Source organism: Ambystoma mexicanum, chromosome 12 (assembly GCF_040938575.1).
Source record: "Ambystoma mexicanum isolate Mex_15411 chromosome 12, UKY_AmexF1_1, whole genome shotgun sequence".
Classification (NCBI taxonomy): Eukaryota; Metazoa; Chordata; class Amphibia; order Caudata; family Ambystomatidae; genus Ambystoma; species Ambystoma mexicanum.
Window position 1 is genome coordinate 521583566 of NC_090936.1, and position 16757 is coordinate 521600322.

Sequence of the window (16757 nt, forward strand, 5' to 3'; positions counted from 1 at the left end):
CCATTTCTCGCTAACTTTCCAAAAGAGGTCCTCTTGGTACTACTCAGTTTTCTGGGTAAAGTCACTGTGTTTTATGATTGTGTGCCACACTGCTTCCTTAACTTACTAACAGGTACAGTACTGGCACAAATGGTGCAAACATTATTCACGCACAGAAAAGACAAAACATCCAACAGAAGTTGAAACTTCCCTGGCATGCAGGAAAGTAGGTATCAGAGAATGATACCCCCACACAAAGTACAGGAATCACATAGGGAGCAGACATGAATGCTTCCATTAGACAATGGACAGATATAGTATGGCCAGCAACCCTCTAAGTTACTATAACACACCAAACAGGTCCAGCATGGGAAGCAGCAGTTCCAAATTCCCTCACAGGCAACCATAAGTCACAGTCTAGGCGGATGTGCTGCAAGGATTCCAAAAGTACAATATTTCTTCACATATACAGCCCATATAGTTACCATATGCATTCAACCAGCACAAGCTTCCCTCAGAAACTGAACAGTTACAGGCACAGCATAGACAGGACAGGCACAGGCTTTTCTCAAACAGGTACTACATAGACCAGGCTATTGTAAGCTTTCCTCAAAATCCACCAGGATCCTCATGGCCAGGGCAAGTGGACGCTCTTCACAAACATGAGCAGCATGTGATGAAGCGTCACTACAAGCTTCCATAACAACCAGGTATACATTCAACATGGATAGGGCTAGTGCAGCATTCCATCTCAAACAGATACAGTATGTACACAACAAGAGCAAACATCTCTCACAAATGTTTCAGCATGGTCAAGTCTAAGTTGCCTCACAAAGTCAATGCAAGCGTCTCTCACAGAATAGTAAAGGTATACTGGATAGGCCAGTACATGTTTCCATCACAAGAGGGTACAAGTACAGCATGGACAAGTCTATTAGATGTTCCCGAACAAATGGGAAAATGGGGAGCATTGGTAGGGCCTGGCACGTTTCCCTCAAAAATAGGGCTGTACCGAATAGCATATTTAGTATTCGGCTGAATACCGAATCCTTTGTCAGCTATTCTGCCGAAGCCGAATATGAAGCCGAATAGTTGCTTTATTTAATAAATCATGTCCCAAACTTCAAAAAACACACTTATTTAAAAAACAAATAAAGCACCATTTTAAATGCTTTCTTTGCTTTTATGTCTCTTCATTGTAATCAATGTAGCATCTTTATTTAAAATATAAAAGCCAGAAATAGAGCAGATTTAACCAAATGAAGGGACCAATGTACAGAAGATTGTTTCATATTCAATGCCAGTTAAAGTAGGAGGCTTCACAAATGCAAAAGGACTGCCTTTGAGAATCAGACGCATTGCATTCTCTATCCAGTTGCAAAGTCGATGCAGTTGAGTTTCGAAGCTTCTTTTCAGCTCACATAGAAATGTATAAAATGGTTCATGTCGGCTCATGCAGGGCACAAGCCAAGAGGAAATCTGAAATGCGTGAACTCCATCTCACAACTATTCACCTCACCCAAACACATTCTGCTCACTTTTCACTTATCGTAGCCACTCTTTCTCGCCAATACACAAACATATGCAACTTATAATTCCTGATAAAATATCATATAATGTTAAACTCAGTACTCAAGTCCTTAAAAAAAGAAAGGGGGGACTATAACGTACGCAATGGGAAGTGACATGACAGGAACTGAAAGTAACTATGCACATTTCTTTCAGTTTGTTTTTTTCACCTGAAAAAAGTGCACATTGCATGTAAACATTTGCCATAAGAAAAGATGTTCCTGTATTGTTGCAGGCTAAGTATAAAAGATGAGCACCTTTTTTGTCTAAGAATCTGTAACAAAACATGCCCTAAAGAGCAGATTACAATATAAGATATTTTTCAGCTGTGTGATAGCAATTTGTCTGGTCTAATTCAATTCAGTTTTGCAAACTGAAGTCTATATTTGCCTTTCTGAGTTCATATTGCATTGTATACAAATGAGAATGTCAAAGTATTCAGCAAGAGCCGAATAGCAAGAAACTATTCGGCCGGAGCTGAATATTTTTCTTTCTCCCGGAATTCGGCCGAATAAATAGTTTGGTACACCACTACTCAAAAACGGTAAATCATGGGCAGGGTCAGAGCAAACAGGTACTGACACAACATGCCAGGATTTGAGGGGTCAGAAATGCGAGACAGACACATAGGTAGAGTTTTCTCACAAGTCTCCATTTTATTAAATGATAAGGGTTGAGATAAACACCTATCCTTCCCTAGCCTAGAAGGACATCCCTACCTAACAAACTAAGGATAAAGAAAAATGACCTACTGTCCAAAAGTATCTGTCTCTCACACAAATAAATTCAACAAAATCATACAGGAATTATTTGGCAGTTCAAATTTAAAGAAATAAGATATAAATTCAAACATAAAATCCTTGTGACCACGGTTGAATCCCCTTCCCCTTGATCAATTCAGGATGTTTCAAACTAAAGTTCAATTTCAGGAAAGTTCTTTTCACTAGCCAAGTTACACTCCGATAAGATACACAGTTCCAATATGTCCTTCACTTGGCAAAGTGACTAACTCAGTTCCAAAAGGGTTTCTCACTCTTAAGACAATTGTTAAAGCTTTCTGTCATGCATCATGTCCCTACACCTACCACTGCCCCTATTGCACACACACCCAACCCCACCTCCGGACAACATGCAGGACGGCAGCAGCTTGGGGTCCGTTTACCTCGTGCTTGGACTGGTGCCAATCATAGTATGGGGAAACCATTTTCACATCATTTGGGATGCCTATATCCATTTCTATACTGGCAGCTTCCTTGGCGCATTGCGTCAGGCAGGGTCAGGCATCCTGATACCAGGCAGTCACGTTCATATCCGGATCACGTGATAAGAAAAGCCTGCTCACGTGACACATCCACGGATCACGTGGCACAGAAGCTCTGCTCACGTGATCTTGCTTCCATAGCAATGGGATAAAAGCCTGGATTCCGTGCCCCACAGTGCTTCACAGCTGTTCTTACCAGCTCTGTTTGGCGTTCCTCACGACCTTGATTTCTGGCTCACTCTTGATCACGGACTACGATTAACGGACTCCTGGTGTCCCATCCTTTTGTTTCGGCGCCTCTCGAACTGATCTTTTGTTGCCTCGACCTACGGACTGCTTAATTGGACTCCTTCTGCTCAAACCCTTGGATTTGTTGTTCTTTGCTGTCCTTCCCGAACTCACCAGGATTACGAATTAGCCGCACGGACTTCTAGTGGCACTCCCCTTTGCTGCAAAGCTTCAGGCTCCTTCCTCCATTCAGTCCCGAGTGCCATTTCTAAGCATCTACAGGTATTTCCAGTGATTGGTATATACAAGTCCGAGGTGGTGACCTACCATTGCTATCCTACTGCTGTCGCCCCTACCATACACTGAGGGTACTCATCTAACGCCCACCACGTTCCTTGCTCCAGAGGTCCTAGTTAGGTTAAAGTGATTAGGTGAGCTATTAATCTGATACTAATCAGCTGTCCAAAAACGGACAGTTCTATATCAGTGTCTGTGCTAATTACTTGTTTGCCTTACAGCGGCCTTGGGGTTTCCGGTGTTCCGTGGTTCCGGCGTTCCAGTACCTATCACCTGTGGCCTCAAAGATTGCACAGGGAGTCATTTTATATCTCCCTGTGCAGTACTTGGGGACGGAGGCCTTTATAATCTACACGACTATCAAGTCTTGACACTTTCACAACCCTCTGCTTGGCAAATCAAAAAGACTCTTTCTTCATACGTCGAGTCAAAAGTCAATGTAAATGTTTTTTTGTCTGAAGGCCAATCACTTTTTATCACATTGCATTTCTTCTTCATAAGCAACACCTTAGTCAGGATGGTTAGTTTAGAATGTTATTCTTTTTTTTTTTTTTTTTTGGAACGCTTCACGAATTTGTGTGTCATCCTTGCGCAGGGGCCATGCTAATCTTCTCTGTATCGTTCCAATTTTACTATATGTGCTGCCGAAGCGAGCCCTAGAATGTTATTCTTTAGTCAGGATGATTATACAACAGTTAATCAAAACACAGTAGTACAATTGCCACTTTCTTTCCACCACAACCTTCTACCACATTCGCAGTACTTCAAATCATCTTCCTGGTCTACTCGCCTGCCAGGATAAAACTCCTCCTACTACAACTTGTACTTTGTGGTGGGGCTTGTTCCAAACGTTCCACACTTAAATCCTCATGGGGAAAGTTGAACCAACAATGGCTTCTTGGGTAAGTCTTTTGACCTGCAAAACAATTGGCTCACAACTTCTTCCACAAGGAAACTGTACAAAAAGACAATGCTTTTCCCATCAATCTGTTTTCCACAGGCAATGCAGGTTACAGTTTTCTCTCCCTTGATCCTTTCTACAAGGAGGGCTTTTCTTCTGCACTCTCCGATTTATTTATACACAACCTATTGACTGCTGGCAATGCAGTTTACAACTTTCTCCCACAGGATATCTTGTTCTGGGACTGCTACATTAAAATTGCCTTGATGTAACTCTCAGCTTTCTTTGGCTTTAGCATTGAAGGTTATAATGTCCCCTTTTTGGATATCTTTCTTTAAGGAATTTGCATCCCCTTTGTTTTGTTATTGCCTCTTTTTTGCTTTATTGATTTTGGCAGGTTACAATATTCTTCTATTATACCTCTCAATAGGGGAGTTGAGCCTAGTTTGCTTTAATTTAAAGGTTCTGTATTGAAAAGGTGCATTCTTACACATTCCCCCGGGGTCACCTGTATCAGGCCAACTCGCCAGTATATCCTGGCGTCTCCCTTTGACTCGATGCTTCTGCTTCTTCATTCGTCGAGACTTCCCTGGCGTTTGACAGCTCAGGTCAGCTTTCCATCTGTCAATGGAGTTTTTTAATCCACACACACTCAAACCGTGTTGAGATGCAGGACACAGAGAGCTTCTCTGTACTTCGGGACATCTGGCCTCAATACTGCTTCCCGCTTTGCATCCTCTGCATCTTCCAGGAACGCCAACATCTGCCATGTCCTCTGCACGGCATCCCACTGTCAGCACAGCAGCGGCTCCCACTTCTGCTTCCTGCTGTTACTTCTGTCTCACCCGCACCTTAAAGGCCTTTAATTGTTTAAAGGTCCCGCTCAGGGGTAATGTTAGAGGTCAGTGCGGGGTCGGGGGAGGGCAGGGAGAGGTGGGAGAGGTAAGTGGGAGGGGAGGGGGCTTTGAGATGTATTCTGACAAAATGCCAATAAAATACAAGTTAAAAAAAGAAAAAAGAATCAAAGGAACTGTTGTATAAAGAGGCACAGTTATGATACCAAGAAACTGTTGTTCAACAGAAACACTTTTGCCAACCTACCTAAACATCGAGGGGGATGGAACCATCCTCTTGATCCAAGGGTTTCTCCTTCGAGATCACTTTCTATTGGTTTTATCTTTATATTTTGATTATGAACACTTTTTGCTAAATATAAGTCAGAGACATTTCATTGCACTCATTAGTTGTTTGTTTCCAGTGTGCGGGTCAGATTAGAATATTTTGGACACAAAGACGGTTTCTAAGATTCTAACAACTTGCCACAGGCTGATCTTTAGTTTTAGTTTCTAAGGCAGGGAAACTCTTCTTTCGGAAATGGTTAGAGAAGCATTTATCCAACCCATTTCTGTTTAATAAAAAGTGTCTGACCACTGTGCTTCTTATAAATACTGTAAAAAACCTGTTGTAAATAGTTAGGGTTATTCCTGTTTTGTTTATTGATCATTATATCGTGCTTTTTTCATTTTTTTTCTTTCTGTCTTTCTTTGTAAAACATCAATAAAAAATGTTTTAAAAAAAATAAAAAGTGTCTGACAATTACCCTGCTCACTACGGTTTAGAAACTCTGGATCCCTCTTCCTCGTCTCAGTACTAAGGGCATTATGGGACTTGAAGTCCATAATGTTCTCATCTGTTTATACATTATTTAATCCACTCTGTTTAGAAGATGTAGATTTAAGGGATGATTTCAATGGAAGTAATGGTTTTCTTCTGGGTCTATAATCCAAACATAATATAGAATCATGACTAGTAAAAGAAGTAGTATTAACTCCCTGACCCTACATACATCATTTCCATGTTTACAAAAATGGTTCTCATGCTTGACACCTTGGGTAAGTCTGGGAGGGGAAGCCCCACTATGACAACATGTCATTAAATATGCAGTCACTAGGGACACCTCATCATCAGAAGAGGATGAACATTGAGCCTCTCCTGACGGAGTCACCATATCCCCTTGACAGCCTTTTCCTCCCATGTGATCCTCCCTCGTAATACCACCGCCGGGGTTAGTATCAGGTAGAAGCTGCCTTTCCCCGGTGTGAGGTTGACATCATGGAAGGAGACACAGACAACGGATTAAAAGTTGAACAATAGTATTTCATTAAAGAAAAGGTCAGGAACGAGTAAGGCCTAACCTTTCCTATACTAAGGTGGGATTTCCCTACCTAATGAAACTAAGGAAAGTATGTGTCAATATGTTCAACTTAAAAGTCTGCCTGTCTCCAAATCCTATCCCTGCCCTCACAACTACTAAAAAACAATGTGTAGTGATATGAAACATAATTCAAATAGTGTTCCAAATATAAAGTTCTGAGCTGGTTTCAGCGCTGGCTTTTACTCTTCAGCTTCCTTTCCCAAATGTCAATAGGTTCACCATAGGGTTCAGTTTATCTTTTTCTGAATATTAGAAGAAACACAGTACCTTTGTGACGGCCGGGGTGCCCTTCCCCAAGTTCAACACAGTTCCAGGTTAACACAGTTCCAGGGCACCAATGCTTAGGGTTCCCTTCCCCAAGCTTAAGGTCAACACCAAAAATAAATATCTTGTAGCTCTGTCTTTCAACTCGACTTTCATAATTCTTTATAACTCTGGGTTCCCTTCCCCAAGTCTGATGTTCATCATGAATTGTTTTCCTGCTTGGACTGTAATGGACTGCAGGTATGTCCCATAAATTGCTGCTGCCGGACCCTCATTAGCAGTACATGCCTGACCTTCCTGCATCTTGTTCGTCTCAGTACCAAAGTGGTGAGAGGAGGTAATCTGTACTACTCTCTCTTACTTCTTCTTCGTCTCAGTACTTGAATGTATTCCAGAAGGAAAATGAAAGGGAACACTCCTAGAATAACCCATAAAGGTCATGGAGGGGTAGGTTGATCATCACAAGGACAAGGGGGAAACCATGTCTCACCTAAAGGTATCTCACTCCCAATCCCTAGAGATCCTCTACCCAGGTGATCCTCTCTCACTTGACCACCCCCAGGATCCAATAGTGATGGCCTTTCCCTGGCCACCTGTATAGAGGATGCCAGAGGAGTAGGAGTGAGAATACCTTCAGGTTTCTCACTGCGGCCACGTGGGGAGAGACATAAGGCTGGGATTCTGTGATGACTACGCAGGAGTCATCACAAGGGCCAGTATGTTTCCCTCACAAATATGCACAAGTACAGCATTAGAAGAGCAACTGTTTGATAGGGCTTATGCACAGGTCACTCAAATTGGTACATCTTTTGGGGGGGATCTCTGCTGAGCAGCCTGCAAGATGGCTGCCTCCTGCTAAACCTCTTTGATGGCCATCCAATCTATTCATTGTATGCCCTGTTAAATGGAAACTGTGGTCTCTGTGGATTGTGATACAGTGATAAGAATGCATTGGAAACAGTAGGCAAGAGACTGGAGACTATTGCAGGTCGGGTGCCAGAGATATTTGATGGTCTTCTGCTGCACCAGAGAGGGCTAGAGGCCAGAGGAGCTGAGCACTGGAGTGCCACATGAGTCTGGAGAAACAGAGAGGGTGGCAAACAGCATACAACGTGGTGAGAGCCCCCACCACCCCAGCCGCTGCAGAGGTTAGCTGGGAAATGACACAGGACTTATGTGGACCTATGTTGCCCGGCGGCAAGTAGCTAGGCCGACATAGAAGCATTGCGTCAAAGATGAGAGCGCTGAGCTCCATGCTGTGAGAAGCATGTTCCATCACACAGTATCATATGCGGCAGTTGGCAGAGGCATACGGAGCCATGCCAGTACAGTAGGGAGGAAATAGTATCCTATTACGGCTATATTGGAAGTGGTGTGGAACGGGGAGTGTGAGCAGCTAATCAATAATAGGCTCCCTTAGAATACTACATTTACTGGTACCTGGGCACTGTGCTGATTACTTTGTATGTACCCCTTCTATTAATCATAAAACCCACAGGCAACTGCCTGCTGGCAACCAGTGGCTGAGTGGGACAGCAGAGGAAACTACACTGAGCATACATTGGCATATAATACAATATATGTTGACCTCACAAGGACTAAATGTGGGGGAGGGACCAAAAAACAAAGCAATAAGGAGGCCTTCACACGCCGGGCCAACACACCCCATCCAGGCTCATTTGTTGAAACTAATGAAGTGGGGGGACAGTCGGGGCACGAGACTCTCAACCTATGTCAGATACTAGAAAGTATGCTTCAATAAATAACACACTGGACAACATTACATCAAACATTGGGTCCCTCAAGAATAAAATTGAACATGAAAGCGTGAGGGTGAATGAGGCTGAGACAAAAATTGGAACGCGGAAGATGACATGCAAGCGATTAAAATTCAAATGGTCAAAACGACCAGTGATCTCAAAATTGCCCTGCAAAAATGTGATGACCTGGAATCGAGGTCCAGACGTAACAATATTCAAATCATTAGCCTACCTGAGACTGACACACAAGTGGCATAGTGGTTGCTTGTGATGAATGTGTGTGCAATACTCACAGAATACCAGCCTAAAGTCTCCTCCCATGTCTCTTTAGAGGATTCAACGTAGTCGTCCTTGCTGGAGGCTCCTTGTTTCTTCTTGATTGCTTTCTGTTTGTCACTGAGCCGTTCACTGAACAGGTAAGGCCTTTCCTGACCTGCACATAGAACTAGAGAAGGACTGGGTTTTTATTTAAGAGAGGTCTAGGACGGTGCCCAAAAAAACATATTATCAAAAACAGAAGGGTCCTAGCTCCTCTCGTCACTGCTCCCTTAGGGATACAAATTCAACTATTTGAAAACCTTGCTGCTACACCCCCTCAGTTGCAACTAATTACACTTACAGCTGTGGTTGAAAAAATATACATATTATTATACTTTATTACAAAATTTCTTGTTATAAAAATCCATTTAATTTTCTTTTCTTAAAAATAGCATACCGACCACAATAATCACAATGTATTCGAGCAGGAACAATCAATGACTGAATGCAAAACTAATGAAGAATAAGTGGAGATAAGAGAAGTACTCCTAGAATTCCATGTGTGTGTGAATAAACTACCGCCACCAAAATAGAAAAGCGTCAAAAAAGCAGAAAAAACAATTATGATTACAAATACTGCTCTATTGTGGTGGTTGTTACACGACTAAAACGACGACATCCAATTGCATGATAAACAACACAAATGACATAAAAAAATAGATATAAAAAGCATTAGCATCCTGGATTAACCCACATTACGGATGTCTAAATTGGATCTCTTTAGTAACTGATAATTTCCTATTACTAGTCCTGGATCCAAAGCGACTCTCAATGCCTTATTATAACTGCAACATCTTTCTCACAGAAAAAACCCTGACCTGCCGCCACAGAGTTACCTGAGATAACCGATACAACAACGGTGAAGACAGGAGGAACAGACTCTTATGAGGGAAAAGCCAGTAAGGCAAAAAACGGTAGACTTGGGCAGCAGGATCTTGTAGCAGGAATCCAGCTTGTGATGAAGGGTGAAGAAAGAAACAGAGATCCAAGGGCAATGTAGCTGAGGAACCCAGCAGGAAGTCAAGGAAGCAGCAAAAAGGGGAGGCAGCAACATGGGGAGAGCAACGAGAGAGCAGGAGAAGGAAGACTTGAGGCAGCAAATATACAGTAAGGGGAAAAGAGTGAGCAGGAGCTAGTACAGCCAACAAAGGGATAGGGAGGACAGTGTCTTACACTGGGGGAAATAATGAGAGTTGCAATTCACCCACCCTGCGTTAGTCACCGAGTGAAATAGCTACCTGGATAGCATGCGCAATCTTGAAAACAACTAGACAGTGTAAGGCGGTTCTAGTAGAATGTGATGGAACAATCACGTTCTAAAGCACTACCGCCCCACAGCAACCTTGGAGCTGTGACAGTATGCTCCTTCTTTCTCCAACCAGGATCCGGTTTCCATAGATGGGTGGCATGAAATCGATATAACAGTCTGGGTGTGTGTAAATGAGATATGGGTTCCCATGTCCTTTCTGCAATGGTATATCCTTTCCAGTGCACAAGATATTGAAGTGTACCCCTATGGTGACAGGAATCACAGATCTTGTATATTCACCTTGTGGTTCAAAGGTCGATGGAATGGAATACTGATACCACATCTGGAAAATTTGTCAGGATGGTAGGTCTTCAGTAGTGAAGCATGAAAGACGGGTGTATGCGTTTCCATGTTTTAGGAAGTTGTAGTCTAAATGTCACAGGATTAATTTGAGCTGTGATAGAAAGGGGACCCGCAAAATGTGCAGACAGTTTAGACCGTTGGATCCAACGGGGTAGGTATTTGGTGGATAACCAAACGTTTGTCCCCACTACCCAATCAGGATTCATTCTTCTTTTTTATCTGCATAGACCTTGTTCTGTCTCTTTGATTCCTTGAGATTGTCATAGGCAGTTTTATGATTTTGAGCTATGATGTCCAAATGTCCAATAAGGAATCTAAAGTTGCTATATTGGTTGATGGAAGAAGGGGTAAAGACACTCGTCTGAGGCGTACCCCAGTAGCGCAAAAGAAAATACTCATGCTGGTGGCAGAATGAACTGAATTGTTATAGGCGAATTCAGCCACAGGTAAAAGAGAGACCCAATTATCTTGGTTGGTGGTAACAATGGAGATACTGTTCCATGGTATAGTTTAGGCGTTCAGTCTGGCTGTTGGTCTGGGAATGGTACCCAGAGGAGAGTGCCCTTTCGATACCCAATAGACTACATAATGTAGACCAAAAGTTAGAAGTGTATTGGGTGCCTCTATCAGTGGTTATGGAAAGTGGTAAGCCATGCAGGCGGAATATTTCTTTGTGAAAGACAGAGGCCATTATGGGAGCAGACAGTATTCCAGTCAAAGGAGTGAAGTTTGCCATTTTAGTGAAGGAATATACAGTTACCATGATAGCTGTGCATCCTTCAGAGGGAGTAAGGTCTACAACAAAACCATAGAGATGTGCCTCTATGGTCATTCTGGTATTATGGATTGTTGAAGTTTGCCTACCGGTTTGGATGTAGTATATTTACATTGTGCACAGACAGGACAAGTGGTAATATAATCCCTGACATCCTTCTTCATAGATGGCCACCAAAAGGAATGTGAAGCAAACTCAAAGGTGGTCGATATCCCTCTATGACCAGTAGTCTTGCTGTCGTGAGACCAAAACATTACCTTTCTTTGGAGCTCAGGGCATAGAATCACAGGATTATCAAAGAACATTAGTCCGTCATTTTCTTTTACCTTGATTGAGGTTTGTAAATTTGTAGAAAACGCATAACCAGTGGTACCCTCTTTGAATTTTTCTAGAAAACTGTTTACGACGAATACGAAAGATTTATCAGAAAGTATACTTTCTGAGGATGTTAGAACATGTGTTCCATCTTCGTCCTTATGGGACAAGGCATCTGCTACGATGTTGTTTGTGCTTGGTATGAAGGTGAGTATGAAATCGTATTGAGAAAAGAAATATGCCCATTGGGCCTGTCTACTGTTATGCCATTCATTTATTGTAGGACCTTGAGGTTCTTGTGGTCACTCCTTACCTCGAACAGGTGTGTAGCTCCCAAAAGCAGATGGCGCCACTAGGTACAAGTCTGCCGGATAGCAAGTAACTCCTTCTCGACCACAGAATATTTGAGTTCGCTGGGACTTGGGGTCTTGGAATAATATTCAATTGGATGTTCTTGTTGGTCGGTTTCCACTTGTTTAAGGACTGCCCTTATAGCTCCATAGGAAGCTGATTTACAATGAAAGGACAAGATTGGTCTGGCTGTGACAAAACAGGCGCAGAACAAAACGCTGTCTTTATTGTTATAAAGGAAGCTTCAGCCTTGGAGTGCCAATGGAAAGTTACATTCTTCTTAATAGGTCTAGTGATGGGTAGAATGATGTTGGAGAAATTCTGGATGAACTTACTGTAGAAGTTTGCAAGTTCCAGAAACCATTGCCTGTCTTTTACTGAAGAAGCAGAGGATCAGGACATGATGGCAGCTGTCTTTCTGGGATCCATTTCGACCCCATATTTGGACAAAATGAAGCCCAAGTAAGGAACAGAAGAAACTTCGAATAAACACTTTGCAGGTTTCGCTAGCAGGTGATGTGCTCGTAGGTGGGAGAGAACCTCCTTAAGGTGAGGTTGATGGAGTTCTGAGGATGAGGAATAGACAAGGATGTCATCTAGATAGACGATGATGGAATGAAACAAAAGATCTGAGAACATGTCGTCAATAAACCATTGGAATATGGCACAAACCGAATGACATGACTTAATATTCAAAGTGCCCAAAGGGGGTCCTAATTGCTATCTTTCACTCATCTCCTTTCCTTATTCAAAAGAGGTGCGATGCGCCTCAGAGATCAAGTTTGGTGAATATTGATGCACCTTGAAAATATTCTAAGATGTCATTAATAAGTGGCATTGGGTACCTGTCCTTGTTTGTTACTCGGTTGAACCTGCCATAGTCTATACAGGGCCGGAGGTCCTTTGTGTCCTTTTTTGGTACAGAAAATAGCGATGCACCTGCCGATGATTTGAACTCTCAGATAAGCCTGTTCTGGAAGTTGCTATCCGGGTACTGTTTCAAAGCTGTTTTTTCAGGAATAGAAAGCAATAGAAAGGATGTACATGCGTCCAAAAGGAACGCTGTGCTCAGGTATCAAGTCTATGGCACAGTCCTTCGTTCTATGTGGTGGTAGTTCTCTAGGTGAAATGTCTTGAAACACATCCATGTATTCCCTATATGAAGAAGGGATACTGTGTATAGTTTGTATAGCTGTAGGTTGTAGGACGAATTCTGGGACCAGTGCCATGTTCAGTTGCTCTATTTGTTTCTGTATGTAACAGTGTTTAGTGCAATGAGGAGAATTCAATTAAACCACATTGGAAGTACAATCAATATGCTGATTATGCTTCTGTAGCCATGGTATAACAAGAATCACAGGGAAATGAGTGGCATGTATTATGTCGAAAGATATGTCTTTCTAGTGTTTGCTGATGGTCATTTTCATCTGGATGGTCTTTCTTGAGATAGGTCTGGAGCTTAAAGGCGACCATCCACGCCTTCGACCGGTAAACTAACTTCTTTAATGGAAGTGGGTATCTTATTTTTTTCACCCAATGGGAATCTATGAAAGTGCCAGTGATGCTGCTGTCTAATAAAGTCAGGACTTCATAGGGATTTGTTGAATGTCAGTCTTATCCGGAGTACCAGTAAGTGATTTCCAGCATCAGGAGTGTTGATATTGCCAAAAAAGAGTGATCAATGGACAAATCCCCGACTGCTGTCCCTTCCTGTTGTCAGGGTTTGTAGTTTTCCAATTTCTTAGGTGAACATCAGGACAATCGCACAATAAATGATGTTTGGATCTGCAAAAGAGACATAGCCCTGGGTCTCGTTGCATTTGCCTCTCGGCAGGAGTCAAAGATCCCCGAGCAGCACCGACTTGCGTTGGCTCGTCTGCTGGTATGGTTTCTTTGGGAGGCATTGGTGCAGTTCATTTAGGCACGTTTCCTCAATTCCTTCTTTTCTCATCTCGACCTTCCAGTTGTCTGTATTCGATTGGAAGAGCCAGGGAGATTTATTCCGATAATGAAGATGGACGGGCCACATGTGCTAATTCGTCTTTGATATCATCGACTAATACTGAAAATGGTAAACTGAGCAGTTTCCGGTCAGCCAGTTTCGGCTGCAATCTTTTTGAAAGAGAACACATGAGCAAGTACGTCTGAAGATCCTTGCCGAATATCCAATAGGGACTCATAAGTTGAATAAGTAAGTTCAGGGCGTTCAAACATCTCTTGTAGAGCCTGCAAAAAGGTATTATATTCAGCCAAGAGAGGACTGGAAGAGACGACTAATGGGGTAACCGAAGCTAAGGCGTTACCAGTCATATTGAAAACCATGAATCCAATGTTATTCCAATCTGAAGCAAAGGCTATAGTGCGAAAAGAAAAATGAACAATGCAGGAGTCCATAAACTCCCGTAAGTGTTTTGAGGAATCATCAAACTTTCTGAACGTGAAACCTCCTGTAGGTAGATCCGTAGTTTGAAGGTTCCGGGCAGCAATTAACAGCCTCAAAGTAGCATTCTTTGGTTTTAGATTCTGTACTTCTACTGTCAATCCTTGCATTGCTGAAACCAGATCCTGTTGTTGAGCCATCTCGGATATCTTTTCGCATTGCAATCTCTCACCTGCGTCTTTAGAAGATTCAACGTGGCCGTCCTTGCTGGAGGCCCCTTGTTTCTTCTTGCTTGCTTTCTGTTTGTCACTGAGCCGTTCACCGGACAGGTAAGTCCTTTCCCAATCTGCCGCCACAGTGTTGTCTGAAGTAACAGATGCAACAATGGCGTGGACAGGAGGAAGAGACCCTTATGGGAGAAAAAGCCAGTAAGGCAAAAAGAAACGTAGATTGGGCATCAGGATCTTGTAGGAGGAATCCAGCTTGTGATGAAGGATGAAGAAAAAACTGAGATCCAAGGGCAATGCAGCTGAGGAACCCAGCAGGAAGGCAAGGAAGCAGCAAAAAGGGGAGGTACCAACATGGGAGTGGAATGAGAGAACAGGAGAAGGAAGACTAGAGGCAGCAAAAATACAGTAAGGGAAAAAGAGCAAGCAGGAGCTAGTACAACCAACAAAGGGATAGGAAGGACAGCCTCTTACCCATGGGAAATAAGTAGGGTTGCAACGCACCAGCCTGGCGTCAGTCGCTGAGTGAAATAGCTACCAGTATAGTAGACGCCATCTTAAAAACAACTAGACCGTGTAAGGTAGTTCTAGCATAACTAACATTCACGTTCTAAACTGCCACCACGACAACGGCGCTGTGGCGCCACGTGGCCAAGGGAAAGCAGCAGCTACCTGATTCTAACCCTGGGGGTGGTATTAGCTGGGTGGATCTCATGGGAGGAAAAGGCCATCAAGGGAATCTGAGGACTCCATCAGGAGATACACAGTATTCATCCTCTTCTAAGGGTGAGGGCTCCCTGATGCCTGAATATCTGATGGCATGTTGTCATAGTAAGGCTTCCTCTCTCAGACTTGCCCAAGATACAAAGTATAAGATTCCTTTTGGTAAACAGGAAAACAGTATATGTATGGAAGAGGGAGATAATTCAACTACTTTTAGTAATCATTATGTTTTGGTAGGTTTAGAAAAACCTAAGGGAAAAACATTACCTCCTCTAAAAACTCCCCTTAAGAATATATCCTGTGAACCTTGTAAACAAAGTAGATTAAATAAGGTTAAAACCACTAAGAACATTATGGCCTTCAAGTCCCATAATACTCGTAGTACTGAGACGAAGAATAGGGATGCAGGGTTACTAAACCGTAGTGAGCAGTCTAGTTGTTGTAATCCCCCACACCAGAGTGGGAAATTCAAAGGCCCTTCAGGTGCAAGTCAAAGGAAAGCAGTGTGAGCCGTGAGAGCAGTGGAAGCTATGTGAGCAGCATGGCCAGTAGCAGGAGAAAGCAGAAGCGAGGACCAACACGTTACCAGCAGCGGGATGCCATACAGAGAAAGCAGTGAAGGGGGGACACTCAGGTAGATATGGAGGACGGGCAGTGGGAAGCAGTGTTGAGGCACGCTATCCCAGAGGAGAGAGAAAGAGAGAGACTCTCCAAGTCCTGCATCTTGATTCGGTGTACTGTTGTCACTGAAGCATATGTGGCGCAGCGGGTGCTCCAGTGACAGCCAGCGTAAGCAGAGGAAGGTGATCCGCAGCTGTCAATCATCAGCGAGGGCCTGACGTGTAAGGAAGCAGAAGCAGCTAGTCCACTGTAACCATCACGACAAACCAATGAGTTGGCCTATTAGAGGTATCCGTGGAGCGCTCCAGAATAGACTGCTGGTGTAAGAAACTTATGGTGGCAACAGTAAAAACAGACACAAGTGATCACAATTCAAAAAGTTTATTAAACTGTAAATGCGGGTTGGAAAAACACCTAATCTAAACCTAAATCGAATATGGGAGCAAGCTACAACCATCAAATAATAATAAGGCAGTCCTAGTGGCGTCTTGTCAAAATAAAAGTGACTATACTGAGAAAAAACTATTGCCATTCCTTACACAGAATAAAAAAGAAAGAAGTGTTCACAAATAATAAGTCAGGATGTAGTTGTGGGGCCTCCCTTCCCCACAATTTGAGCACGGGACAAGGTGGGACTCCTGAGCACAGCACACGCTCGAGCTTCCCCAGCACAAGCTAACAGTTCCGCTCTCAGATTATCAGGGCCTTCGGTGGTTAAGTCTCTTTTCTACAAAAAGTCTCTTCCCTCCGAGGACCTGATCTGTTTTAAAAATAATAAACAAAGGTTCTGTTCTGCTTGCACGTTGGGTGATGCTTTTTCACCCCTGAATCCCCCTCTTCCGGGCTTAAATCCACAAGAAGTTCTTAGCAATAGCAGTTTCTTCGGTATATAAGCTTCTCGCTTCCGAGAGTCTGATGGGTTCAAAATAATAAACAAAAAGTTAACAAAAGTTCCAAAGTT

At 43.0% G+C, this 16757-nt stretch overlaps 1 non-coding gene across 1 annotated transcript; it reads right to left on the minus strand.

The window, feature by feature from the left end:
- Nucleotides 1-3884: 3884 nt before the first annotated feature.
- LOC138514804 (U6 spliceosomal RNA) lies at nucleotides 3885-3991 on the minus strand. The gene has a single exon (XR_011281953.1). It is a non-coding gene; the product is annotated as a U6 spliceosomal RNA (small nuclear RNA).
- Nucleotides 3992-16757: the final 12766 nt, after the last annotated feature.